Source organism: Bombina bombina, chromosome 1 (assembly GCF_027579735.1).
Source record: "Bombina bombina isolate aBomBom1 chromosome 1, aBomBom1.pri, whole genome shotgun sequence".
NCBI lineage: Eukaryota > Metazoa > Chordata > Amphibia > Anura > Bombinatoridae > Bombina > Bombina bombina.
Window position 1 is genome coordinate 891,288,368 of NC_069499.1, and position 27,477 is coordinate 891,315,844.

A 27,477-nucleotide genomic window follows, 5' to 3' on the forward strand; every position below is an offset into this window, starting at 1 on the left:
TGTTCATACAGTGTTTGCATAACCTAATCAACCTAAATACCTACAGGCAGGCAAAACCACACCTCTTCACTTAACATTCCAATTATACCCATCTTCTTAATTCTACTGACCTCTAGTGGTCTAAACCTATACCAATACAAAAAATGCAACTTTACAGCTAGCAGACTAGCTTTGTTCTTATGTTGATACTTTTTAATCATTTTTAGTCTAGTACCCAAACATCCATATAACCGATTTTAGTTTATAATGTCCTACGATGGAATACTTTGTTGCTCTTTTAATGATTTATCTAGCTATTCATTAAAGGGCCACTGTAAGTAAATATTTTCTATGCCTGTTACTAACTAACTACACCAAATACGCTTTTTATCAATAGCATTTCATTAACATATCTCTACCGTATATCAGAAATCTTGTCTGCAAATTTAATTGTTTTCCAAACCCACTCCGTGGGTATCCTTTGCTCTGTACCAATCCATTTACAATACCTAGGTTTCAAAATGGCGCTTTAAACACAAAGTTATTGGTTTAAGTATTTTGAACACACAGTGCTGAAAATAGTGGGCAGGATAACGTGACATCTTCGGCGAATAAAATATATAACTTTTACAACGTTATGAAACTTCGTTTTGGAGAAAATATAGGTCAGTAGGTTTTAATTAATGTTTATTAACTTTAATATGTTAGTTGTTTAGCTTAAAAATTATAACAGAAAGTAATCCTTTAATAGACAACTGTTCCGTTTTTTATACAATGTATGAACTATGTTCCTATGCCATGATTGGCCGATTCTATGTCCAATCACATCCGATGTATGTACTTATAAGCCTCACAGAAGGCATAACCTGTATACTAACTGATGAAACGGCCAGGAGCTTATGGCCGAGAAACGCGTTGTATAGCTCTAATAAATACTTGTTTTTTTATCATACTCGGATTCTCTTCATGTTTATATGAACTTTGGGAAAACTTTGGGTGAGCCAGCTCTGATTGGCTAAAATGGATGTCTGTCAAAAGAACTGAAATAAGGGGGCAGTCTGCAGAGACTTATATACAAGGTGATCACAGAGGTAAAAAGTGTATTTATATAACTGTGTTGGTTATGCAAAACTAGAGAGTGGGTAATAAAGGGATTATCTATCTTTTTAAACAATACAAATTCTGGTGTAGACTGTGTCTCTTTAATCTTCTTTCCCTTCTTATGCTCTTTATTTTATTTGCCTTTTAGGGATAGCTAAAAAAAAACATTTACTTTTATAGCTACTTCTATATTGTTGTGCAAGAACTGAAACTTTGTTTTCTCTCACAGATCTAGCAATGTGAAGCGAGAGGCCATAATGTACAAAGAGGTCTTCACCTCAACTGCGTCTGCTGAAGAAATGCGTCTGTGCAATCATTAGACTGCTGGCAAATGAGATGAGTAGAATGTTGACAAAATCCTCACATCCAGGCTGCAAGTTGGTAAGGACAGAGACTGGGGCTACTGTTGCCTTTCCCATATATTAGATTCAATTTTGTAACAAACTGCTTTATAAGTTATAAAGCAGAAACCTAATGCTGCTGTTAAGCTAAGGTTTTATGATTTGATGTTTGTTCATTTGCCATAACAAAGGCAGGAGGAGGTATACATTGTATTCTGTGTTTGACAACCATGCCTTTTAGCATTTTTTTTTCTTTGTCTATTGTGAATGTATATCTGTCTCCTGTGCATCTCCCATTAACATTTGTTTAACCCCTTAATGACCACAGCACTTTTCCATTTTCTGTCCGTTTGGGACCAAGGCTATTTTTACATTTTTGCGGTGTTTGTGTTTAGCTGTAATTTTCATCTTACTCATTTACTGTACCCACACATATTATATACCGTTTTTCTCGCCATTAAATGGACTTTCTAAAGATACCATTATTTTCATCATATCTTATAATTTACTATAAAAAAAATTATAAAATATGAGGAAAAATTGAAAAAAAACCCAATTTTTCTAACTTTGACCCCCAAAATCTGTTACATATCTACAACCACCAAAAAACACCTATGCTAAATAGTTTCTAAATATTGTCCTGATTTTAGAAATACCCAATGTTTACATGTTCTTTGCTTTTTTTGCAAGTTATAGGGCAATAAATACAAGTAGCACATTGCTATTTCCAAACCATTTTTTTTCAAAATTAGCGCTAGTTACATTAGAACACTGATATATTTCAGGAATCTCTGAATATCCATTGACATGTATATATTTTTTTTTAGTAGACAACCCAAAGTATTGATCTAAGCCCATTTTGGTATATTTCATGCCACCATTTCACCGCCAAATGCGATCAAATAAAAAAAAGTTCACTTTTTCACAAATTTTTTCACAAACTTTAGGTTTCTCACTGAAATTATTTACAAACAGCTTGTGCAATTATGTCACAAATGGTTGTAAATTCTTCTCTGGGATCCCCTTTGTTCAGAAATAGCATACTTATATGGCTTTGGTGTTGCTTTTTGGTAATTAGAATGCCACTAAATGCCACTGCGCAACACACGTGTATTATGCCCAGCAGTGAAGGGGTTAATTAGGGAGCATGTAGGGAGTTTTTTGGGGTAATTTTAGCTTTAGTGTAGTGTAGTAGACAACTCCAAGTATTGATCTAGGCCCATTTTGGTATATTTCATGCCACCATTTCACCGCCAAATGCGATCAAATTAAAAAAAAACGTTAAATTTTTCACAATTTTAGGTTTCTCAATGAAATCATTTACAAACAGATTGTGCAGTTATGGCACAAATGGTTGTAAATGCTTCTCTGGGATCCCCTTTGTTCAGAAATAGCAGACATATATGGCTTTGGCGTTGCTTTTTGGTATTTTGAAGGCCGCTAAATGCCGTTGCGCATCACACGTGTATTATGGCTAGCAGTGAAGGGGTTAATTAGGTAGCTTGTAGGGAGCTTGCAGGGTTAATATTAGATTTAGTGTAGAACTCAGCCTCCCACCGTAAACATCAGACCCCCTGATCCCTCCCAAACAGCTCTCTTCCCTCCCCCACCCCACAATTGTCCCCGCCATCTTAAGTACTGGCAGAAAGTCTGCCAGTACTAAAATAAAAGCTATATTTGTTTTTTTTGTGGTTTTTTTTAAAAGCATATTTACATATGCTGCTGTGTACTATCCCCCTTAGCCCCCAACCTCACTGATCCCCCCCAAACAGCTCTATAACCCTCCCACTCTAACTTAATGGGCGCCATCTTGGGTACTGGCAGCTGTCTGCCAGTACCCAGTTTAGACGAAAAAATGTTGTTTTTTTGCATTTTTTTAACTTTTCTGTAGTGTAGCTTCCCCCCACCCAAAAACCAACCCCCCACCCCTCCACGATCTCTTTTTGTGGGTTTTTTTGTGTGTGATTATGGCCCTTTTAACTTTTTACTGTTTATTGATTTTCTGTAGTGTAGCGGTTCCCACCCGCTCCCGCCCCGTGCACGCGCCCGCCCGCCACCCTCCGTGCACGCGCGCGCGTCCGTGCGCGCCCCCGACGGTGCCGCCCCCGATCCCGCCCCCCCCCGACGTCACACGGCACACCGATGGCCGCCCACCCGCCTCCCAAGTCGGCTCCCACCCACCAACGATACCGGCCATCGATGTCCGGTGCAGAGAGGGCCACAGAGTGGCTCTCTCTGCATCGGATGGCCATGTATGGTTATTGCAGGATGCCTCCTTATCGAGGCATCACTGCAATAACCGGAAAGCAGCTGGAAGCGAGCAGGATCGCTTCCAGCTGCTTTCCACACCGAGGACGTGCAGGGTACGTTCTCAGGCATTAACTGCCTTTTTTTTGAGGACGTACCCTGCACTTCCTCGGTCATTAAGGGGTTAAGGTTATCCGGTCAAGCTGCTGTTTGCTGCATGAAAAAGTACACATCTGCTGCTCAAGATCTGCTACGTCATTCTGCTGCACAAGATGAGATTTCGCTGGGACACAATTCAAGTATGACAAGGATTCAACCAGATTCGTCAGTCCTCAGACGTGTTCAGAACGCCACGTTGGTATATGATATGTATAATGTTTGTTTTTTATTATGTATAATATGTTCTATATAATATATCTATTATTATTCTGTATAAAGTTATAATTTGTAGAATGGTAACTGAGCACATTGAATTCTGTGTCTGCTGAAGTGGTCACGGATAGTGAGAGTAGAGTGCGGACTGCTCTCACTGTCTGTGATCATGGGAATCTAATTAGATTTCAGTTTGTTTGGTTATCTATTGTACACTATTTGTATAATATATTATTATGTATAATTGTTATGTATAATGTTTATTATTATGTATGATATGTATATTTAGTATGTTCTGTATATTTATTTTTAATGATGTATAATATGTACGTTCTATATATTTATTATTATTATTATGTATAAAGTTGTAATTTGTAGTATGGTAACTGAACACATTGAATTCTGTGTCTGCTGAAGTGTTCACGGATAGTGAGAGTAGAGTGTGGACTGCTCTCCCTGTCTGTGATCATGGGAAGCTAATCAGATTTCCGTTTGGTTATCTATTGTTCCTTATTTGTATAATTTATTATGTATATTTAGTATGTTCTGTATAATATATTTATTATTATTTATTTATAATATGTACGTTCTATATATTATTATTATTTATTATTAATTATTATTATTATTATTATTAAAGTTATTTGTAGTATGGTAACTGAACAGATTGAATTCTGTGTCTTCTGAAGTGTTCACGGATAGTGAGAGTAAAGTTCACGGATAGTGAGAGTAGAGTGCGGACTGCTCTCCCTGTCTGTGATCATGGGAAGCTAATCAGATTTCTGTTTGTTTGGTTATCTATTGTACACAATATTTGTATAATGTTTATTATGTATGATTATCTATAATATGTTTGGCTTAAATATGGGAAGGCAACTTTAACTCTGTACATTGTACAATGGGTGCATTTAGAGCACCAGGTTGTCTAGTTTCTTACACTAATTTTGTTTTATATACAGATCTTCAAGCACTGGACAAAATTTCTACATGAAACATTTCTCCGTTACATCAGCCCAGGTAAGAATGAATGGTTGTGAAGATGTAATATTTACAACTTTTCAATGCTTGCATTTTTGTTTCCCTGCATCTTAAACGGCTATGAAACCCAAATGTTTTAGTTCATGATTCAGAGCATGCAACTTTCTAATTTACTCCTCTAGTCTCAACTTTTCTGTGTTCTCTTGAAATCTTTATTAGAAAAAGCAGGAATGTAAGCTTAGGAGACAGCCCATTTTTTTTTTTGTTCAGCACCCTGGGTAGCGCTTATTGGCTACGTTTAGCCACCAATCAGCAAGCGCTACCCAGAACATTTGGGTTTCATATCCCTTTAATGTTCTGCTTGCTTGGTTTAGGAAAATGGTTACCAGACTGAACACAGCAGTGGTGTGTGTGTGTGTGTGTTTTTATTTATTTATTTATTTTTTATTTTTTTTATTGCATGTCTCATTGTCATAGTAATCACACTTAATGCTAAGTCACTAAGGTTCCAGGTTTAAAAATTCATATGGCCCAGGTGGAAGGAAAATCTATATCTCCCTCACTTCTAAATTTCACTTAAAATAAATCTACTTCATTCTCTTGGTATCCCTTGTTAAAAAAAGAATATGCACATATCCTACACTAAAGGGAGCTAGCTACTTATAGGTGCCTACGCACATTTGTCTCTTATGATTGGCAATCTAGATGTGTTCAGCTAGCTGCCAGTAGTGCAATTATGTTACTTCAGCAAAGGATAACAAGAGAATGAGGCAAATTTGATAATAGAAGTAATAGGGAAAGTGGTTTAACATTGTATGTTCTATCCAAATCATGAAAGAAAACTGAAGCATTTGGCATTAAGGATTTCAACTTGTTTTGCTTTTGTCACCATCTCATAGGTTAATTAGTATAGATAAAATCTGAATATTTTATATTTATCTGTCGCTTGTAACACATCTAGAACTCGCGCACCCTCTATATAAATTGTACCTTGTTCAGTTACTTAATTTCCTACCCTCTTTTTTTCCTTTCCTAAAGAATGTATTTCCTATATAGGTGAGAACTGGTTCTGGGATGCTGTAATGATCATGCACACTTGCCAACGAAATCACTACTGGCAGGCTTGGTTCAGTCTAGCAGAATATTTGTGTACAACTTTTTTTAGTTTTACTTATATTTAAAATGTACCTCACTCTTTTTTACCCTTTTTGCTTAAACTTCTTTTCATAAGAGCATAATGAGGTAGGCTCGAGCATTTGTCTGAAAATCAGTGCAATGTTATTTAAAAATAAGCAAAACTATACTTCTCTCTCCCCCCCCCAAACAAAAAAAACTATAGAGGCTATATAAATGGATCATCTAAAAAAACATTTATGCAAAGATAAACTTGTCAGCAGTTATTTGTATGTGTCTGATTCAAATTAAAATTTTGTGAATGAGTTAGTTAACCCTTTAAGGACCAGGAATTTCAGTCAATAACTTACCCAAAAGGCCATGATACCCAAATGTTGAAACACTTGAAAGTGATGCAGCGTAGCTGTAAAAAGCTGACTAGAAAATATCATCTGAACATCTCTATGTAAAAAAGAGATATTTTACCTCAAAAATTCCTCAGTAGCCACATCCCATTGTAAAGGACTTCTAAGCAGCAAATCAGTATGTCTGTCCCGGGACAGCTAAGGGAGTGAGCTTACGTGCGCACTCATGTTATTTCCCTATTCAGTTTAAGGAAGTTTACTAGGAAATCTCATGAGATCATAGTAAAAGAGTTCATGACCTCAGCACTGCTGATGCTGATTGGCTGCTATTCATTTCTTATTTATTTATTTTTTTATCTGCAGCTGGGCAGCAGCTGAAGTATATTTTTTTACACAGAACTTACTCTGCTGAGCTGAGGAGATTGTGAGGTAAAATATCCCTTTTCTTTTACAAGATATGACGAGTCCACGGATTTCATCCTTACTTATGGGATTACGCCTCCTGGTCAGCAGGAGGAGGCAAAGAGCACCACAGCAGAGCTGTATATATAGCTCCTCCCTTCCCTCCCACCCCAGTCATTCTCTTTGCCTGTGTTAGTGATAGGAAGAGGTAAAGTGTGGTGTTAGTTTAGATTCTTCAATCAAGAAGTGTTTTATTTTAAAATGGTGCCAGTGAGTACTATTTTTCTCAGGGAGAAATCGTCAATCAATAACTTTCCAAGAGGAGTGGAGACATTTTATTTTCTGCCCTGATGTTGATGATCTTAGCAAACATTATCTAAGATCCTGCTGGTTCCCATAGAGCGGTTGAAAGTAGTGTAAAGAAACATCTTCAGTGTGGAGAACCGTGTCATGCTGCATTCAGCATTGAGGTATGTTCAGTTATTTGCTTCTGGGGAGACTAGACACATCAGAACAGGCTGACATTCTTTCCTGTACTGGGGAGGGGTAATCAGTATGCACTATATAAATGGAAATGGTGTGCCTGGAATTCCCTTTTTATTTTGATTGCTTATCAGTGTGTCTGTGCAGTGACTATTGTGTTCACTTATGCTTATGCTGTGTGGGCTGACGCTGGGAGATGTGGTTTGCTTCCTAAGGGCTGTTGTTATTTTTATTCCTTATAACTGGCTTTGGGAGTGTGTGTATAAGAGGGGCACATGGCATTTTTTAGTTATTTGAGTTGGGAAACCGACATGTTTGTTCATCCCATGCGGGTCTCAGTACGGCTCGAGTTACGCCCATGGTGGGTGGGGCCTAGTTTCGCGCGCTCAGCCGCGCAGTAATCGTCCGGATCAGCAGCAGGGTCCTGGGCTCCAGTGTGGCCTAAGTCAGTTTGTGCACATAGGGGTACAAAGAGATTTGGGAGTGCTGCTCACGGAAGATAAGTGTTGTCTGGGGGCAGGTAGGCGCCGCAGCAGGGCTGTGGCAAGGTGCATGTGTCTGGAGTGTGATAAAAATTTGTATATAGAATAACTGAACAAACGGAGCAGTATTGTTAAGTTAGTTTGTGCACATAAGGGCACTGTTTATCGCTGCAAAAGTAGTTATACTGCTAGCAGAAAAATTGTTGCGCTTTTATTATTTAAAGGCGCAGTAGACATTTTTATTTAAAAAATTTGACTATATGATTTGACTTCAAGGTTCAATATATACAGTAAAGAACAACTATTATTGCTATTGCTAGTCTGTTGAACATGTCTGAACTTCTGGAAAGTATTTGTTCTATGGGTTTAGATGCCAATGTGGAACCCACTCTTACTTTTTGTCCCTCATGTACTGAAAGGACCTTACAATGTAAAGAACAGATTTTCTTTTACAAGATATGACGAGCCCATGGATTTCATCCTTACTTGTGGGATTTATCCTCCTGCTAACAGGAAGTGGCAAAGAGCAACACAGCAGAGCTGTATATATAGCCCCTCCCTTCCCTCCACCTCCAGTCATTCTCTTTGCCTGTGTTAGTAATAGGAAGAGGTAAAGTGAGGTGTTGGTTTAGTTTCTTCAATCAAGAAGTTTTTTTTTTTCAAATGGTGCCAGTGAGTACTATTTTTCTCAGGGAGAAATTGTCAGTCTATAACTTCCCAAGAAAAGTGGAGACATTTTATTATTCTGCCCTGATATTGATGATCTTAGCAAGGGTTATCTAAGATCCTTTCTGGTTCCCACAGTTCTACTGGAGGTAGTGTAAGGAAAAATCTTCAGTATGGAGAACGGAGTCATGCTACAAGCAGCATTGAGGTATGTTCAGTCTTTTGTTTCTGGGGAGACTTGTTACATCAGAACAGGCTGACAATATTCCCTAGCTGGGGAGGGGTAAGCAGTATACACTATAGAGAGTATGGTGTACCTGGAATTCCCTATTTTTCTAATGATTTTATAGTGTACCGGCATGTCACTTTAAAATGTTTACAGCTTAAAACCTTTATTTGTATGCTGACGCTGGGAGATGCGGTTAGAATCGGAGAAATGCTTGTACTCACAGCGCTTATAGGAAAATGACCTATAGCTCCTATCTAAGGTGGGCCCCCAATACCCACAGATAGAGATACTGTAAAGTTTAGGGTTTAGAGAGGAGCGCCAAAAGAGGCAAGGTCTCGTGGGTGTGGAAGTGATGCAATTGAACTATGTCAGAATAAAGCCCTAGGTGGGCACTGGAATTCTGATGATTGGCCTCAAAGGCTATAGGAGTTAATCGGCAATAATTGGTAAAATTTACAATTTATTACAAATTAAATAAACATGAGTTATATCACTAGGCATGGATCCATGGTACATAAAAACACATATGCTAAAAACAATTCAATAAAATATAATACACAAATATGTGTACAATTGGACACTAGAAATAATTTATAAAATGCCAGAAGGATTAGAATAGTGTTAGACTGCTGGCTGACAGGTGTTTCACACGGTGATGCATTTTCTGCACTGTGTGCGTGTGTGTTTATGGGGTACACATGGCTTTTTTCTGGACCGACATGTTATTTTACTTTCTACCCATGCGGGTCTTGGTTAAGATGATGTGACGCCCACGGTGGACGGGGCCTATTTTCGCACGCTCCGTTGCGCAGTGTAATTTCTGAATAGGCAGCAAGGGCCTGAGGCTCCGGTGTGGCCTAGCTCGGTTTGCTACTCGAACATACGTAGAGGTTGGGATCTTCCATTAGGGTGATCTGGGGGCAGGTAGGTGCTGCAGCAGAGCTGTGGCGAGGTGCAGGGGCCTGTTTCAATACATTTGATAGCCTTGAGTAACGTTGTTTGGTCAAAATTGATTTAATCTGAGATGTAATATTCGCTATCTAGTGGTGCAATATTATTAAGCTATTGGGGACACATAAGGTGTTTTTTGTTTGCCGAAAACGTTATTTTGCCCTATAACAGTAAAAAAAAAAAAAAGTTGCACTTTATTATTTAAAGGCGCAGTACACTGTTTAGTTTAAAAAGATTTTTCATAGATATTTGACTTCTGAATGCAATATATCAAGCATTAAACGACTATTATTGCTATTGCTAGTCTGTTTAACATGTCTGACCTTGAGGAAACTACTTGTTCTATGTGTTTAGATGCCACTGTGGAACCCCCTCTTAATTTGGCGGCATATCCCGATTCTCCTCAGACTGAGAATCATCCTTAGGCACACTTTCTTTACATAAAATATGCTCTTTACATTATAAGGCCCTATCAGTATAGGACCTTATAATGTATAGGTATGTAAAGAGCATATTTTATGTAAAGAAAGTGTGCCTAAGGATGATTCTCAGTCTGAGGAGAATCGGGATATGCCGCCAAATTCTCCCCAAGCGTCACAACCTTTAACGCCCAAGCGACGCCGGGTTCTTCAACCGCGTCTAATTAATTTACTCTGCAGGATATGGCTGCAGTTATGTCAACTACCCTTACAGATGTATTATCCAAGTTGCCAGTGTTACAGGGCAAATGTAGCAGGTCAGCAGTTAATGTGAATACTGAGTCCTCTGATGCTTTGTTAGCTATTTCCGATGTACCCTCACAGGGATCTGATTTGGGGGTCAAGGAACTTCTGTCTGAGGGGGAACTTTCCGATTCGGGAAGTGTCTTGCCTCAGACAGACTCGGACATCATGTCCTTTCGATTTAAGTTGGAACACCTCCGCCTGTTACTTCGGGAGGTTTTAGCGACTCTGGATGACTGTGACTCTATTGTGGTACCACCAGAGAAATTGTGTAAAATGGACAAATACTTAGAGGTACCTGCTTACACTGATGTTTTTTCCGGTTCCTAAGAGAATTTCGGAGATTATTAAGAGGGAATGGGACAGACCGGGTATCCCGTTCTCACCTTCTCCTAATTTTAAGAAATTGTATCCCATATCTGACACTGTTCGGGACTCTTGGCAAACAGTCCCTAAGGTTGAGGGAGCTATATCTACCCTGGCTAAGCGTACAACTATTCCTATAGAGGACAGTTGTGCTTTCAAAGACCCTATGGATAAGAAATTTGAGGGTCTTCTAAAGAAACTGTTTATTCATCAGGGTTTCCTTTTACAACCGACGGCCTGCATTGTACCAGTTACCACTGCGGTGGCCTTCTGGTTTGATGCATTGGAAGAGTCTCTTAAGACTGAGACTCCTTTAGAGGATATTTTAGATAGAATTAAGGCTCTTAAGCTAGCTAATTCTTTTATTACAGATGCCGCCTTTCAGATTGCAAAATTGGCGGCTAAGAATGCCGGATTTGCCATTTTGGCGCGTAGAGCGTTATGGTTAAAATCTTGGTTGGCTGATGTGTCATCTAAGTCAAAACTTTTGACTATTCCTTTCAAAGGAAAAGCCCTATTCGGGCCTGACTTGAAAGAGATCATTTCTGACATTACGGGAGGTAAGAGTCATCTCCTACCTCAGGATAGAACTGCTATATTGAGAGGTAAACAAAATAATTTTCGTTCCTTTCGGAACTTTAAAGGAGTACCCTCTTCTTCCTCTTCTTCCACCAAGCAGGAAGGGAATTTTGCTCAGGCCAAGTCCGTCTGGAGACCCAACCAGACTTGGAACAAGGGTAAACAACCCAAGAAGCCCGTTGCTACTTCCAAGACAGCATGAAGGGGCGGCCCCCGATCCGGGACTGGATCTAGTGGGGGGCAGACTTTCTCTCTTTGCCCAGGATTGGGTAAGAGATGTTCAGGATCCTTGGACACTGGAAATCGTGTCTCAAGGGTATCAACTGGAATTCAAAAATTCTCTCCCAAGGGGGAGGTTTCTTCTTTCAAGATTGTCTGTATACCAGATAAAAAGAGAGGCGTTCTTACGTTGTGTAAAAGACCTCTCTGCTATGGGAGTAATTTGTCCAGTTCCAATACTGGAACAGGGGCAGGGGTTTTACTCAAATCTCTTTGTGGTTCCCAAAAAAGAGGGCACGTTTCGTCCTATTTTAGATCTAAAAAGTCTAAACAAGTTTCTCAGAGTCCCATCCTTCAAGATGGAGACTATTCGAACAATTCTGCCATTGATCCAGGAGGGTCAATATATGACTACCGTGGACTTGAAGGATGCATATCTTCATATTCCTATCCACAAGGATCATCACCAGTTCCTAAGGTTTGCCTTTCTGGACAAACATTTTCAGTTTGTGGCTCTTCCCTTCAGGTTGGCCACAGCACCCAGGATCTTCACAAAGGTTCTATGGTCACTTCTGACGGTTCTCATTGCAGTGGCGGGGCATTGCAGTGGCGCCTTATCTGGACGATATTCTGATTCAGGCATCGGCTTACCAGCTGGCAAAGTCTCATACAGACATGGTTCTGTGCTTTCTGAGGACTCATGGGTGGAAGGTGAATCTAGAAAAGAGTTCATTAATTCCACAGACAAAGGTTCCCTTCTTGGGAACTCTAATAGATTCCATATCTATGAAAATTTTCTTGACGGAGGTCAGAAAGTTAAAGATTCTGAATACATGCTAAGCTCTTCAGTCCAATCCTCAGCCATCAGTGGCTCAGTGCATGGAGGTAATAGGATTGATGGTGGCGGCAATGGACATCATTCCTTTTGCTCGTTTATATCTCAGACCGCTACAATTGAGCATGCTCAGGCAGTGGAATGGAGATTATGCAAATTTGTCTCCTCAGATAGACCTGGATCAGGAGACAAGAGACTCTCTTACCTAGAAAATGTTTTAATACTTGTCCTAATCAATATGGAATTTTGCTCACCTTTAAATAAACTAATCCCTCAGGTTTATGCAATTTAATGTGTAAATTAAGGTGGCGCCAAACAAATTGGCCAATTCCTATTTTAAAGTACCTTAACAAAATAGCTTTATGTGCAAATAATGAACTAGTTTTAGGCGTTTCTATTTTTCTATTTTCTATGTTTGCCCCTCTGATCTCTATATGTTTCGTCTTGATTATATCTATGTAAAACGTGTGATTTTGTGTGGATATATGCCACTATAAGCTTTTATGATTAAAGAATTTTCTTTTATTTGACAATGATTAAAATTGTTATATATAACACATCAATTCGGTTAAAATTGGTAAAATTCTCACACAATATAGACATGTGTCTTTTAAACAAATATGTATCCTTTTTGACAAATGTGCTATGTATAAGTTCTAATTAATGAGTTTCAAAAGAAATGTTATTTCTATTTTCCTATTTGGGGATATTATACCTCTCTGTGTGTCGTTTTAGATACTTTAGTTTTGTTTAAAAGACACATGTCTATATTGAAACCAATTAGATAAGTGGCAACAAATAAATATAAACACAGAAGTAATAAAAGTATCAATAAGTTAAGTATAAAATAGAAAATTACATATATCACTTCAAATATGTGAATAGAAATAGTATTTCCCCATTAAAATTGTATTAAGTAACGACCTAGAATATATACCTATTATATGTCCCAAATAAATGGTATGCATCAATGTTAAAATGTTAAAAATGAATACAAAAAGCAATAACCATCTTCATCAATTCATAAACATTTAAATGTTTGTGGAAATTATACTAAACCTAGTATGGAATAAAGACAACACTGATGGTCAAATAAAAAGGCACAGAAGAGGTTAACATAAAGGCGGCAAAAACAGGCTACAAAAGACACAGAATCGACTCATTCAGGTATCTTGAAAAAGGCTGACAGCCGAAACGCGTAGAAACCTGAAAGGACCGACAAACACACGCTAAAGACCCTGAGCTTGTAAAAAGAAAGGTTCTGGCGAGTAAAAGTCACAAAGAACGAATTCTGAAGCACTCCGGTTGCCTTGCCAGCCACGACAAGTCAGGAGACTGAAATAGGGCTGTTGTCAAGAAGTCCGTGAGCACCTCTACATATATTCTACTGGAAAACGAGAGAGACCAATCCGGTCACCTTGTCTGACAAAAGTTCCGGGAACACCGTCCTCTGAAAAACGGAAGCCACCAAACTCCGGTTGCCTTGCCAGCCACGTCAGGAGACAGTAATCAGGCTGTTGTCAAGAGGTCCGGGAGTATTCCACATTGGTAAAGGCCAACATACAGATCGGCAAAAGGCGGAACCATACAGAGATTTGAAGCGTCAAAAACAACGGTACAGTGCAATGTTCAACAAAGGAAAAAGAGGAGAAAAGAGCCTGAAAAAAACCGTATGTAAAAATAATTTAAGCAATTGCTAAGATTTGACATTCTAACCGTTAATTTACCTTAATATCTGGCAACAGAGTTGATACTGTTACAAAAGACAAAGAAGGTATATATACGGTGAATAAGCCTGTTTTTAAATAAAAAACCTGGAAGACACTTCAAGTTAAAGACGAACTTTTAACAAATCATCATCTTTTTCTAGTGGAGATGGTTCATCTATATAAATGTGTTGGAAGATAACTATCCTTTTATTTGATAAGATCAGTACTGTAAATTGTATAATTTTATATATCTTATTGTGCTTATTTTGCTGAAAGAGAAGGTATAGCTGTATAAATTGCAACTTGCATAGATCATTTTATAAAACCCCAATTTTACTAAGTCATTTTAGACACCGGTGTCTGTGAGAATTTTACCAATTTTAACCGAATTGATGTGTTATATATAACAATTTTAATCATTGTCAAATAAAAGAAAATTCTTTAATCATAAAAGCTTATAGTGGCATATATCCACACAAAATCACACGTTTTACATAGATATAATCAAGACGAAACATATAGAGATCAGAGGGGCAAACATAGGCCTAGATTTAGAGTTGGGCGGTACCCGTCAAAACCAGCGTTAGAGGCTCCTAACGCTGTTTTTTACCGCCCTCTGGTATTTGGAGTCAGTCATTAAAGGGTCTAACGCTCACTTTCCAGCCGCGACTTTTCCATACCGCAGATCCCCTTACGTCAATTGCGTATCCTATCTTTTCAATGGGATCTTTCTAACTCCGGTATTTAGAGTCTTGGCTGAAGTGAGCATTAGAAATCTAACGACAAAACTCCAGCCACAGAAAAAAGTCAGTAGTTAAGAGCTTTCTGGGCTAACGCCGGTTTATAAAGCTCTTAACTACTGTGCTCTAAAGTACACTAACACCCATAAACTACCTATGTACCCCTAAACCGAGGTCCCCCCACATTGCCGCCACTCAATTAAATTTTTTTAACCCCTAATCTGCCGACCGCCACCTACGTTATCCTTATGTACCCCTAATCTGCTGCCCCTAACACCGCCGACCCCTATATTATATTTATTAACCCCTAACCTGCCCCCCACAACGTCGCCGCCAGCTACCTACAATAATTAACCCCTAATCTGCTGACCGCCACCTACGTTATCCTTATGTACCCCTAATCTGCTGCCCCTAACACTGCCGACCCCTATATTATATTTATTAGCCCCTAATCTGCCCCCCTCAACGTCGCCTCCACCTGCCTCCACTTATTAACCCCTAATCTGCCGAGCGGATCTCACCGCTACTATAATAAAGTTATTAACCCCTAATCCGCCTCACTCCCGCCTCAATAACCCTATAATAAATAGTATTAACCCCTAATCTGCCCTCCCTAACATTGCCGACACCTAACTTCAATTATTAACCCCTAATCTGCCGACCGAATCTCGCCGCTACTGTAATAAATGGATTAACCCCTAAAGCTAAGTCTAACCCTAACCCTAACACCCCCCTAAGTTAAATATAATTTAAATCTAACAAAATAAATTAACTCTTATTAAATAAATTATTCCTTTTTAAAGCTAAATACTTACCTGTAAAATAAACCCTAATATAGCTACAATATAAATTATAATTATATTATAGCTATTTTAGGATTTATATTTATTTTACAGGTAACTTTGTATTTATTTTAACCAGGTACAATAGCTATTAAATAGTTAATAACTATTTAATAGCTAAAATAGTTAAAATAATTACAAAATTACCTGTAAAATAAATCCTAACCTAAGTTACAATTAAACCTAACACTACACTATCAATAAATTAATTAAATAAAATACCTACAATTACCTACAATTAAACCTAACACTACACTATCAATACATTAATTAAATACAATATCTACAATTAAATACAATGAAATAAACTAACTAAAGTACAAAAAATAAAAAAGAACTAAGTTACAAAAAATAAAAAAATATTTACAAACATCAGAAAAATATTACAACAATTTTAAACTAATTACACCTACTCTAAGCCCCCTAATAAAATAACAAAGACCCCCAAAATAAAAAAATGCCCTACCGTATTCTAAATTACAAAAGTTCAAAGCTCTTTTACCTTACCAGCCCTGAACAGGGCCCTTTGCGGGGCATGCCCCAAAGAATTCAGCTCTTTTGCCTGTAAAAAAACACATACAATACCCCCCCCAACATTACAACCCACCACCCACATACCCCTAATCTAACCCAAACCCCCCCTTAAATAAACCTAACACTAAGCCCCTGAAGATCTTCCTACCTTATCTTCACCATACCAGGTTCACCGATCGATCCAGAAGAGCTCCTCCGATGTCTTGATCCAAGCCCAAGCGGGGGGCTGAAGATGTCCATGATCCGGCTGAAGTCTTCATCCAAGCGGGAGCTGAAGAGGTCCATGATCCGGCTGAAGTCTTCATCCAAGCGGGAGCTGAAGAGGTCCATGATCCGGCTGAAGTCTTCTATCAAGCGGCATCTTCAATCTTCTTTCTTCCGGATCCATGTTCATCCCGCCGACGCGGAACATCCATCTTCACCGACGACTTCCCGACGAATGACGGTTCCTTTAAGGGACGTCATCCAAGATGGCGTCCCTCTAATTCCGATTGGCTGATAGGATTCTATCAGCCAATCGGAATTAAGGTAGGAAAATTCTGATTGGCTGATGGAATCAGCCAATCAGAATCAAGTTCAATCCGATTGGCTGATCCGATCAGCCAATCAGATTGAGCTTGCATTCTATTGGCTGATCGGAACAGCCAATAGAATGCAAGCTCAATCTGATTGGCTGATTGAATCAGCCAATCGGATTGAACTTGATTCTGATTGGCTGATTTCATCAGCCAATCAGAATTTTCCTACCTTAATTCCGATTGGCTGATAGAATCCGGAAGAAAGAAGATTGAAGATGCCATTGATAGAAGACTTCAGCCGGATCATGGACCTCTTCAGCTCCCGCTTGGATGAAGACTTCAGCCGGATCATGGACCTCTTCAGCTCCCGCTTGGATGAAGACTTCAGCCGGATCATGGACATCTTCAGCCCCCCGCTTGGGCTTGGATCAAGACATCGGAGGAGCTCTTCTGGATCGATCGGTGAACCTGGTATGGTGAAGATAAGGTAGGAAGATCTTCAGGGGCTTAGTGTTAGGTTTATTTAAGGAGGGTTTGGGTTAGATTAGGGGTATGTGGGTGGTGGGTTGTAATGTTGGGGGGGGGGTATTGTATGTGTTTTTTTTACAGGCAAAAGAGCTGAATTCTTTGGGGCATGCCCCGCAAAGGGCCCTGTTCAGGGCTGGTAAGGAAAAAGAACTTTGAACTTTTGTAATTTAGAATAGGGTAGGGCATTTTTTTATTTTGGGGGTCTTTGTTATTTTATTAGGGGGCTTAGAGTAGGTGTAATTAGTTTAAAATTGTTGTAATATTTTTCTGATGTTTGTAAATATTCTTTTATTTTTTGTAACTTAGTTCTTTTTTATTTTTTGTACTTTAGTTAGTCTATTTCATTGTATTTATTTGTAGATATTTTATTTAATTAATGTATTGATAGTGTAGTGTTAGGTTTAATTGTAACTTAGGTTAGGATTTATTTTACAGGTAATTTTGTAATTATTTTAACTATTTTAGCTATTAAATAGTTCTTAACTATTTAATAGCTATTGTACCTGGTTAAAATAAATACAAAGTTACCTGTAAAATAAATATAAATCTTAAAATAGCTATAATATAATTATAATTTATATTGTAGCTATATTAGGGTTTATTTTACAGGTAAGTATTTAGCTTTAAATATGAATAATTTATTTAATAAGAGTTAATTTATGTTGTTAGATTTAAATTATATTTAACTTAGGGGGTGCTAGTGTTAGGGTTAGACTTAGCTTTAGGGGTTAATACATTTATTAGAATAGCGGTGAGCTCCAGTCGGGAGATTAGGGGTTAATGTTTGAAGTTTGGTGTCGGCGATGTTAGGGAGGGCAGATTAGGGGTTAATACTATTTATTATAGGGTTATTGAGGCGGGAGTGAGGCGGATTAGGGGTTAATAACTTTATTATAATAGCGATGCGGTCCGCACGGCAGATTAGGGGTTAATAAGTGTAGGCAGGTGGAGGCAACGTTGTGGGGGGCAGATTAGGGGTTAATAAATATAATATAGGGGTCGGCGGTGTTAGGGGCAGCAGATTAGGGGTACATAGGGATAATGTAAGTAGCGGCGGTTTACGGAGCGGCAGATTAGGGGTTAAAAAAAATATGCAAGTGTCAGCGATAGCGGGGGCGGCAGAATAGGGGTTAATAAGTGTAAGGTTAGGGGTGTTTAGACTCTGGGTTCATGTTAGGGTGTTAGGTGCAGACGTAGGAAGTGTTTCCCCATAGCAAACAATGGGGCTTCGTTAGGAGCTGAACGCAGCTTTTTTGCAGGTGTTAGGTTTTTTTTCAGCTCAAACAGCCCCATTGTTTTCTATGGGGGAATCGTGCACGAGCACATTTTTGAAGCTGGCCGCGTCCGTAAGCACCGCTGGTATCGAGAGTTGAAGTTGCGTTAAATATGCTCTACGCTCCTTTTTTGGAGCCTAACGCAGCCATTCTGTGAACTCTCAATACCAGCGGTATTTAAAAGGTGCGGCCAGAAAAAAGCCAGCGTTAGCTAAGCACCCCTTTGGCCGCAGAACTCTAAATCTAGGCGTTAGAAAATAGGAAAATAGAAACACCTAAAACTAGTTCATTATTTGCACATAAAGCTATTTCGTTAAGGTACTTTAAAATAGGAATTGGCCAATTTGTTTGGCGCCACCTTAATTTAAACAAGAGACTCTCTTCTTTGGTGGTTGTCATCAGATCATCTGTTCCAAGGGACGTGCTTCCGCAGACCCTCTTGGGTGATAGTGACAACAGACGCCAGTCTACTAGGTTGGGGTGCAGTCTGGAATTCCCTGAAGGCTCAAGGTGTGTGGACTCAGTTGGAGTCCTACTTCCAATCAATATTCTGGAATTGAGCAATATTCAATGAGCTTCAGGCGTGGTCTCAGTTGGCTTTGGCCAAATTAATCCCCTTTCAGTCGAACAACATCACGACTGTGGCTTACATCAATCATCAAGGGGAACAAAGAGTCCCTTAGCGATGACAGAAGTATCCAAGATAATGCGATGGGCGGAGGCTCACTCTTGTTATCTGTCAGCAATCTACATCCCAGGAGTGGACAACTGGGAAGCGGACTTTTTAAGCAGACAGACGTTTCATCCGGGGGAGTGGGAACTCCATCAGGAGGTCTTTGCCACTCTGATTCTCAGATGGGGCAGACCGGAATTGGATCTGATGGTGTCTCATCAAAATCCAAAGCTCCCGAGATACGGATCTAGGTCAAGGGATCCTCAGTCCGAACTGACAGATGCCTTGGCAGTGCCTTGGTCGTTCAACCTAGCTTATGTGTTTCCACCGTTTGCTCTCCTTCCCTGGGTGATTGCTTGGATCAAACAGGAGAGGGCTTCAGTGATTCTAATCACGCCTGCGTGGCCTCGCAGGACTTGGTATGCCGATCTAGTGGACATGTCCTCTCTGCCGCTGTGGAAGCTTCCATTGAGGCAGGACCTTCTCATTCAAGGACCCTTTCAACATCCAAATCTAGTTTGCAACTGACTGCTTGGAGATTGAGCGCTTGATTTTATCTAAGCGGGGGTTCTCTGATTCGGTCATTGATACTTTGATTCAGGCACGTAAGCCTGTTACTAGAAAGATCTACCATAAGATATGGCGTAAATATCTTTATTGGTGCAAATCCAAGGGCTACTCATGGAGTAGAGTTAGGATTCCCAGAATTCTGTCTTTTCTCCAAGAAGGATTGGAGAAAGGGTTATCAGCAAGTTCCTTAAAGGGACAAATCTCTGCTTTGTCAATTTTACTACACAAACGTTTGGCAGATGTCCCAGACATTCAGTCTTTTTGTCAGGCTCTGACCAGAATCAAGCCTGTGTTTAGACCAATTGCTCCACCCTGGAGTTTGAATTTAGTTTTTAATGTTCTTCAAAGGGTTCCGTTTGAACCCATGCATTTCATAGATATTAAGTTATTATCTTGGAAAGTTTTGTTTTTGGTTGCTATTTCTTCTGCTCGCAGAGTTTCTGAGCTTTCAGCATTACAATGTGACTCGCCTTATCTTATCTTTCATTCTGATAAGGTGGTTTTACGTACCAACCCTGGGTTCCTTCCTAAGGTTGTTTCTAATAAGAATATTAATCAGGATATTGTTGTTCCTTCATTATGTCCTAACCCTTCTTCTCAGAAGGAGCGTATGTTGCATAACTTGGACGTGGTCTGTGCCCTGAAGTTTTACTTGCAGGCGACTAAGGATTTCCGTCAATCATCTTCATTATTCATTGTTTTTTCTGGAAAGCGTAGGGGTCAGAAAGCTACGGCTACCTCTCCTTCTTTTTGGCTGAAGAGTATCATCCGTCTGGCGTATGAGACTTCTGGACAGCAGCCTCCTGAAAGAATTACGGGTCATTCTACGTGGGCTGTGGCTTCCTCATGGGCATTTAAAAATGATGCTTCTGTTGAACAGATTTGCAAGGCTGCACGTTTTCCAAATTTTCCAAATTTTATACTTTTGCTTCTTCTGAAGCTGTTTTTGGGAGACAGGTTCTTCAAGCAGTGGTGCCTTCCGTTTAGGTTCCTTTCTTGTCCCTCCCTTTCATCCGTGTCCTATAGCTTTGGTATTGTATCCCACAAGTAAGGATGAAATCCGTGGACTCGTCATACCTTGTAAAAGAAAAGGAAATTTATGCTTACCTGATAAATGTATTTCTTTTACGATATGATGAGTCCACGGCCCACCCTTTCATTTCTAAGACAGGTATTTACGTATTTTTGTTACACTTCAGTCACCTCTGCACCTTTGGCTTTTCCTTTCTCTTCCTAACTTCGGTTGAATGACTGGAGGTGGAGGGAAGGGAGGAGCTATATATACAGCTCTGCTGTGGTGCTCTTTGCCACTTCCTGTTAGCAGGAGGATAAATCCCACAAGTAAGGATGAAATCCGTGGACTCGTCATATCGTAAAAGAAATACATTTATCAGGTAAGCATAAATTTCCTTTTCTTTAATGCAAGTATGTCTAAGGATGATTCTTAGACTGATGAGAATCAGGGTATGCCACTACTTTCTCCCCAAGCGTCACAACTTTTAACGCCCACTCAAGCGACGCCGGGTTCTTCAACTGAGTCCACTTCATTTACTCTGCAGGATATGGCTGCAGTTATGTCATCTACCCTTACAGAGGTTTTATCTAAGGCACAAAGAAATTCCAGCAGCACAACAATGGTGAATAATCTTCCAAATTTATTAGGTACCTGGAGGTAAAATAATGACGTTTCGGGCTCAGTAGCCCTTAATCATAGATATTAAGTTATTATCTTGGAAAGTTTTGTTTTTGGTTGCTATTTCTTCTGCTCGCAGAGTTTCTGAGCTTTCAGCATTACAATGTGACTCGCCTTATCTTATCTTTCATTCTGATAAGGTGGTTTTACGTACCAACCCTGGGTTCCTTCCTAAGGTTGTTTCTAATAAGAATATTAATCAGGATATTGTTGTTCCTTCATTATGTCCTAACCCTTCTTCTAAGAAGGAGCGTATGTTGCATAACTTGGACGTGGTCTGTGCCCTGAAGTTTTACTTGCAGGCGACTAAGGATTTCCGTCAATCATCTTCATTATTCTTTGTTTTTTCTGGAAAGCATAGGGGTCAGAAAGCTACGGCTACCTCTCCTTCTTTTTGGCTGAAGAGTATCATCCGTCTGGCGTATGAGACTTCTGGACAGCAGCATCCTGAAAGAATTACGGCTCATTCTACGAGGGCTGTGGCTTCCTCATGGGCATTTAAAAATGATGCTTCTGTTGAACAGATTTGCAAGGCTGCAACTTGCACTTTTATTGGAGTCTTGCAGTGGCTCCTCCAGCTTTGCACACTTAATTTAAACCACTGGTGCTTGAGTCACTTTGACATAGAGGTTTTATCTAAGTTGCCTGTGTTGCAGGGCAAACGCAGCAGGACAGAGGCAACTCTGCTTCCTGCGACTTCTGATACTTTGATGACTATTTCCAATGTACCCTCGCAGGGATCTGATTTAGGGGGTAGGGAAATTCTGTCCGAGGGGGAACTTTCCGACTCGGGAAGTGTGTTACCTCAGACGTACTCGGACGTCATGTCCTTCCGATTTAAGCTTGAACACCTCCGCCTGTTACTTCGGGAGGTTTTAGTGACTCTGGATGACTGTGACCTTAGTGTTGTACCACCAGAGAAATTGTGTAAGATGGACAAATACTTAAAGGTGCCTGGTTACTCTGATGTTTTTCCGGTTCCTAAGAGAATCTCGGAAATTATTACGCGAGAAGGGGAAAGACCAGGTATCCCGTTCTCACCTTCTCCTAATTTTAAGAAAATGTATCCCATAGCTGACACTGTTTGGGACTCTTGGTAAACAGTCCCTAAGGTGGAGGGAGCTATATCTACCCTGGCTAAACGTACAACTATTCCTATTGAGGACAGTTGTGCTTTCAAAGACCCTATGGATAAAAAGTTGGAGGGTCTTCTGAAAAAGTAATTTATTCATCAGGGGTTTCTCTTACAACCGACTGCCTGTATTGTACCAGTTACAACTGCGGCGGCCTTTTGGTTTGACGCCTTAGAAGAGTCTCTTAAGACTGAGACTCCTTTAGAGGACATTTTAGATAGAATTAAGGCTCTTAAGCTGGCTAATTCTTTTATTACGGATGCTGCCTTTCAGGTTGCCAAATTGGTGGCTAAGAATGCGGAATTTGCCATTTTAGCGCGTAGAGCGTTATGGTTAAAACCTTGGTCTGCTGATGTGTCATCTAAGTCAAAACTTTTGGCTATTCCTTTCAAGGGAAAGACCCTAATCGGGCCTGACTTGAAGGAAATAATTTCTGACATTACGGGAGGTAAGGGTCATCTCCTACTTCAGGATAAAACAGCTAAACTGAGGGGTAAACAGAATAACCTTTGTTCTTTTCGGAATTTCAAGGGAGTCCCCTCTCCTTCTTCCGCTAAACAGGAAGGGAATTTTGCTCAAGCCAAGTCCGTCTGGAGACCCAACCAGGCTTGGAACAAAGGTAAACAACCCAAGAAGTCCGCTGCTGCTCCCAAGACAGCATGAAGGGGCGGCCCCCAATCCGGGACCGGATCTAGTAGGGGGCAGACTTACTCTCTTTACCCAGGCTTGGATAAGAGATGTTCAGGATCCCTGGACACTGGAAATCATGTCCCAAGGGTATCAACTGGAATTCAGAAATTCTCTCCCAAGGGGGAGGTTTCTTCTTTCATGATTGTCTGTCTGTAGACCAGATAAAAAGAGAGGCGTTCTTACATTGTGTAAAAGACCCCTCTACTATGGGAGTAATTCATCCTGTTCCAATATAGGAACAGGGGCAGGAGTTTTACTCAAATCTTTTCGTGGTTCCCAAAAAAGAGGGCACGTTTCGACCCGTTTTAGATCTCAAAAGTCTAAACAAGTTTCTCAAAGTCACATCTTTCAAGATGGAGACTATTCGGACAATTCTGCCATTGATCCAGGAGGATCAATATATGACTACCGTAGACTTGAAGGATGCATAGCTTCATATTCCTATCCACAAGGATAATCACCAGTTCCTAAGGTTTGCCTTCCTGGACAAACATTTTCAGTTTGTGGCTCTTCCTTTCGGGTTGGCCACAGCACCGAGGATCTTCACGAAGGTTCTAGGGTCTCTTCTGGCAGTTCTCAGGCCGTGGGGCATTGCAGTGACGCCTTATCTGGACGATATTCTGATCCGTGCGTCGTCTTACCGGCTGACAAAATCTCATACAGACATGGTTCTGTCCTTTCTGAGGACTCACGGGTGGAAGGTGAATCTAGAAAAGAGTTCACTAATTCCACAGACAAGGGTTGCTTTCTTGGGAACTCTAATAGATTCTATATCCATGAAAATTTTCTTGACGGAAGTCAGAAAGTTAAAGATTCTGAATACATGCTGAGCCCTTCAGTCCAATCCTCGACCATCAGTGCATGGAGGTGATTGGATTGATGGTGGCGGCAATGGACATCATTCCGTTTGCTTGCTTTCATCTCAAACCACTACAACTGTGCATGCTCAAGCAGTGGAATGGAGATTATGCAAATTTGTCTCCTCAGATAAATCTGGATCATGAGACAAGAGGTGATAGTGACAACGGACGCCAGTCTACTAGGCTGGGGTGCGGTCTGGAATTCCCTGAAGACTCAGTGTGTGTGGACTCGGTCGGAGTCTCTACTTCCAATCAATACTCTGGAATCGAGACCAATATTCAATGCACTTTGGGCTTGGCCTCAGTTGGCTTCGGCCAGATTCATCCGTTTTCAGTCAGACAACATCACGACTGTGGCTTACATCAATCATCAAGGAGGAACAAGGAGTTCCTTAGCGATGACAGAAGTATCCAAGATAATTTGGTGGGCAGAAGCTCATTCTTGTTATCTGTCAGCAATCTACATCCCAGGAGTGGACAACTGGGAAGCAGACTTTTTAAGCAGACAGACGTTTCATCCGGGGGAGTGGGAACTCCATCCGGAGGTCTTTGCCACTCTGATTCTCAGATGGGGCAGACCGGAATTGGATCTGATGGCGTCTCGTCAGAATGCCAAGCTCCCAAGATACGGATCCAGGTCCAGGGATCCTCAGGCCGAACTGATAGATGCCTTGGCAGTGCCTTGGTCGTTCAACCTAGCTTATGTGTTTCCACCGTTTGCTCTCCTTCCCAGAGTGATTGCACAGATCAAATAGGAGAGGGCTTCGGTAATTCTAATCGCTCCTGTGTGGCCTCGCAGGACTCGGTATGCTGATCTGGTGGACATGTCCTCTCTGCCACCGTGGAAGCTTCCATTGAGGCAGGACCTTCTCATTCAGGGACCCTTCCATCATCCGAATCTGGTTTCTCTGCAGCTGACTGCTTGGAGATTGAATGCTTGATTTTATTTAAGCGGGGGTTCTCTGATTCGGTCATTGATACTTTGATTCAGGCACGTAAGCCTGTCACTAGAAAGATCTACCATAAGATATGGCGTAAATATCTTTATTGGTGCGAGTCCAAGGGAAGGATTGGAGAAAGGATTGTCAGCGAGTTCCTTAAAGGGACAAATCTCTGCTTGTCGATTTTACTACACAAGCATTTGGCAGATGTTCCAGACGTTCAGTCTTTTTGTCAGGCTCTGACTAGAATCAAGCCTGTGTTTAAACCAATTGCTTCACCCTGGAGTTTGAATTTAGTTCTTAATGTTCTTCAAGGGGTTCCGTTTGAACCCATGCATTCCATAGATAAAGTTGTTATCTTTGAAGGTTTTATTTTTGGTTGATATTTCTTCTGCTCATAGAGTTTCTGAGCTTTCAGAGTTACAATGTGACTCGCCTTATCTTATTTTCCATTCTGATAATGTGGTTTTACGTACCAACCCTGGGTTCCTTCCTAAGGTTGTTTCTAATAAGAATATTAATCAGGAAATTGTTGTTCCTTCATTGTGTCCTAATCCTTCTAAGAAGGAGCGTCTGTTGCATAAATTGGACGTGGTCCATGTCCTGAAGTTTTACTTGTAGGCGACTAAAGAATTTCGTCAATCATCTTCATTATTTGTTTTTTCTGGAAAACGTAGGGGCCAGAAAGCTACGGCTACCTCTTTCTTTTTGACTGAAGAGTATCATCCGTCTGGCATATGAGACTGCTGGACAGCAGCCTCCTGAAAGAATTACGGCTCATTCCACTAGGGCTGTGGCTTCTTCATGGGCATTTAAAAACAATTCTTCTGTTGAACAGATTTGCAAGGCTGCAACTTGGTCGTCTCTTCACACTTGTTCCAAATTTTACAAATTTGATACTTTTGCTTCATCTGAGGCTGGTTTTGGGAGAAAGGTTCTTCAAGCAGTGGTGCCTTCTGTTTATGTTCCTGTCTTGTCCCTCCCATTCATCCGTGTCCTATAGCTTTGGTGTTGTATCCCATAAGTAAGGATGAAATCCGTGGACTCGTCATATCTTGTAAAAGAAAAGGAAATTTATGCTTACCTTATAAATTTATTTATTTTACGATATGACGAGTCCACGGCCCACCCTGTCATTTCTAAGACAGGTATTTACGTATTTTTGTTAAACTTCAGTCACCTCTGCACCTTTGGCTTTTCCTTTCTCTTCCTAACTTTGGTCGAATGACTGGAGTGGGAGGGAAGGGAGGTTCTATATATACAGCTCTGCTGTGGTGCTCTTTGCCTCCTCCTGCTGACCAGGAGGCGTAATCCCATAAGTAAGGATGAAATCTGTGGACTGGTCATATCGTAAAAGAAATAAATTTATCAGGTAAGCATAAATTTCCTTTTTTACATAGAGATGCTCAGGTGATATTTTCCTGTCAGCTTTTTACAGTTATACTGCATCAGTTTCAAGTGATTTAGCATATGAGTATTATGTCCCTTTAAACAGTAAAATAGCCTTGTTTAGATTGCAGCAGAAAGAGCCCAGGACAGCAGTATCCTTAAGGGCTATACTACTGCGCCTGTATGGCACTGTTCGTTAAGGGGTTAAACGGAAAAAATGCATATTGCTGAATGAGTTGATACCAGTTGTAGGTGTTCCCTGAAAACAACATATTCAAATGGATGCAGTTGAGGAGAAAAGTGTACACCATGTCTACTGTGTGTTATTCTCTAGGGTTTGTAGAAATAACTTTACATTTTTGTTCTATTTTCTCACAGGGTTTTTTTTTTTTTTGCAGGTGTTTAACAGCTGGAGTACGTGTGTGCTTTGTGTAACTCTGCTGCTCTCACAACTCCTGTACCCATGGAAAGGGATTGTCCTTGGCGTTCCTGTTTCAACTATAAACCTGGCTATTTAATAAAATGCTAATAAAGTGTTTCTGATGATATCTGTTCTATTAATAAAGCTGTGCCTTATCTTACATTTTTGTTATAGTTTTTTTTATTTATATGGGTATGCGTTAAAGTGATGATAAATCCTACTATTTATGAAACTCTAGAATTAGCATCACTTAAAATAAAGGCGACCATCATTCATCAGTTAAAACATTTTTGACATATCTTCAGCACAAGCCTAAGCGTCTCTGGCCACGCACAGCTCAGTTTTTCAATAGCACAGCTATTGACTAAGGTGGAAACAGTGCTTAGTTTTGCGCTGATGCTGCAGTTAAATAAAATACCGATGCATGTTCATCAGTTTTTTGGGTTTTTTTTGTTTGTTGTTTTTTTTAGCGGATGAATGAAGATCACCTTTATTTTTAGTGATGGTAAATCCTATATTTTTTTTTTTATTT

At 40.1% G+C, this 27,477-nt stretch overlaps 1 long non-coding RNA gene across 1 annotated transcript; it reads left to right on the forward strand.

Moving 5' to 3' along the window:
• The first annotated feature begins 1,312 nt into the window (after nt 1–1,312).
• LOC128646110 (uncharacterized) lies at nt 1,313–27,105 on the forward strand. The gene is made up of 4 exons (XR_008400192.1): nt 1,313–1,461; nt 3,858–4,026; nt 5,000–5,057; nt 26,923–27,105. It is a non-coding gene; the product is annotated as an uncharacterized LOC128646110 (long non-coding RNA).
• The last annotated feature ends 372 nt before the right edge of the window (nt 27,106–27,477 follow it).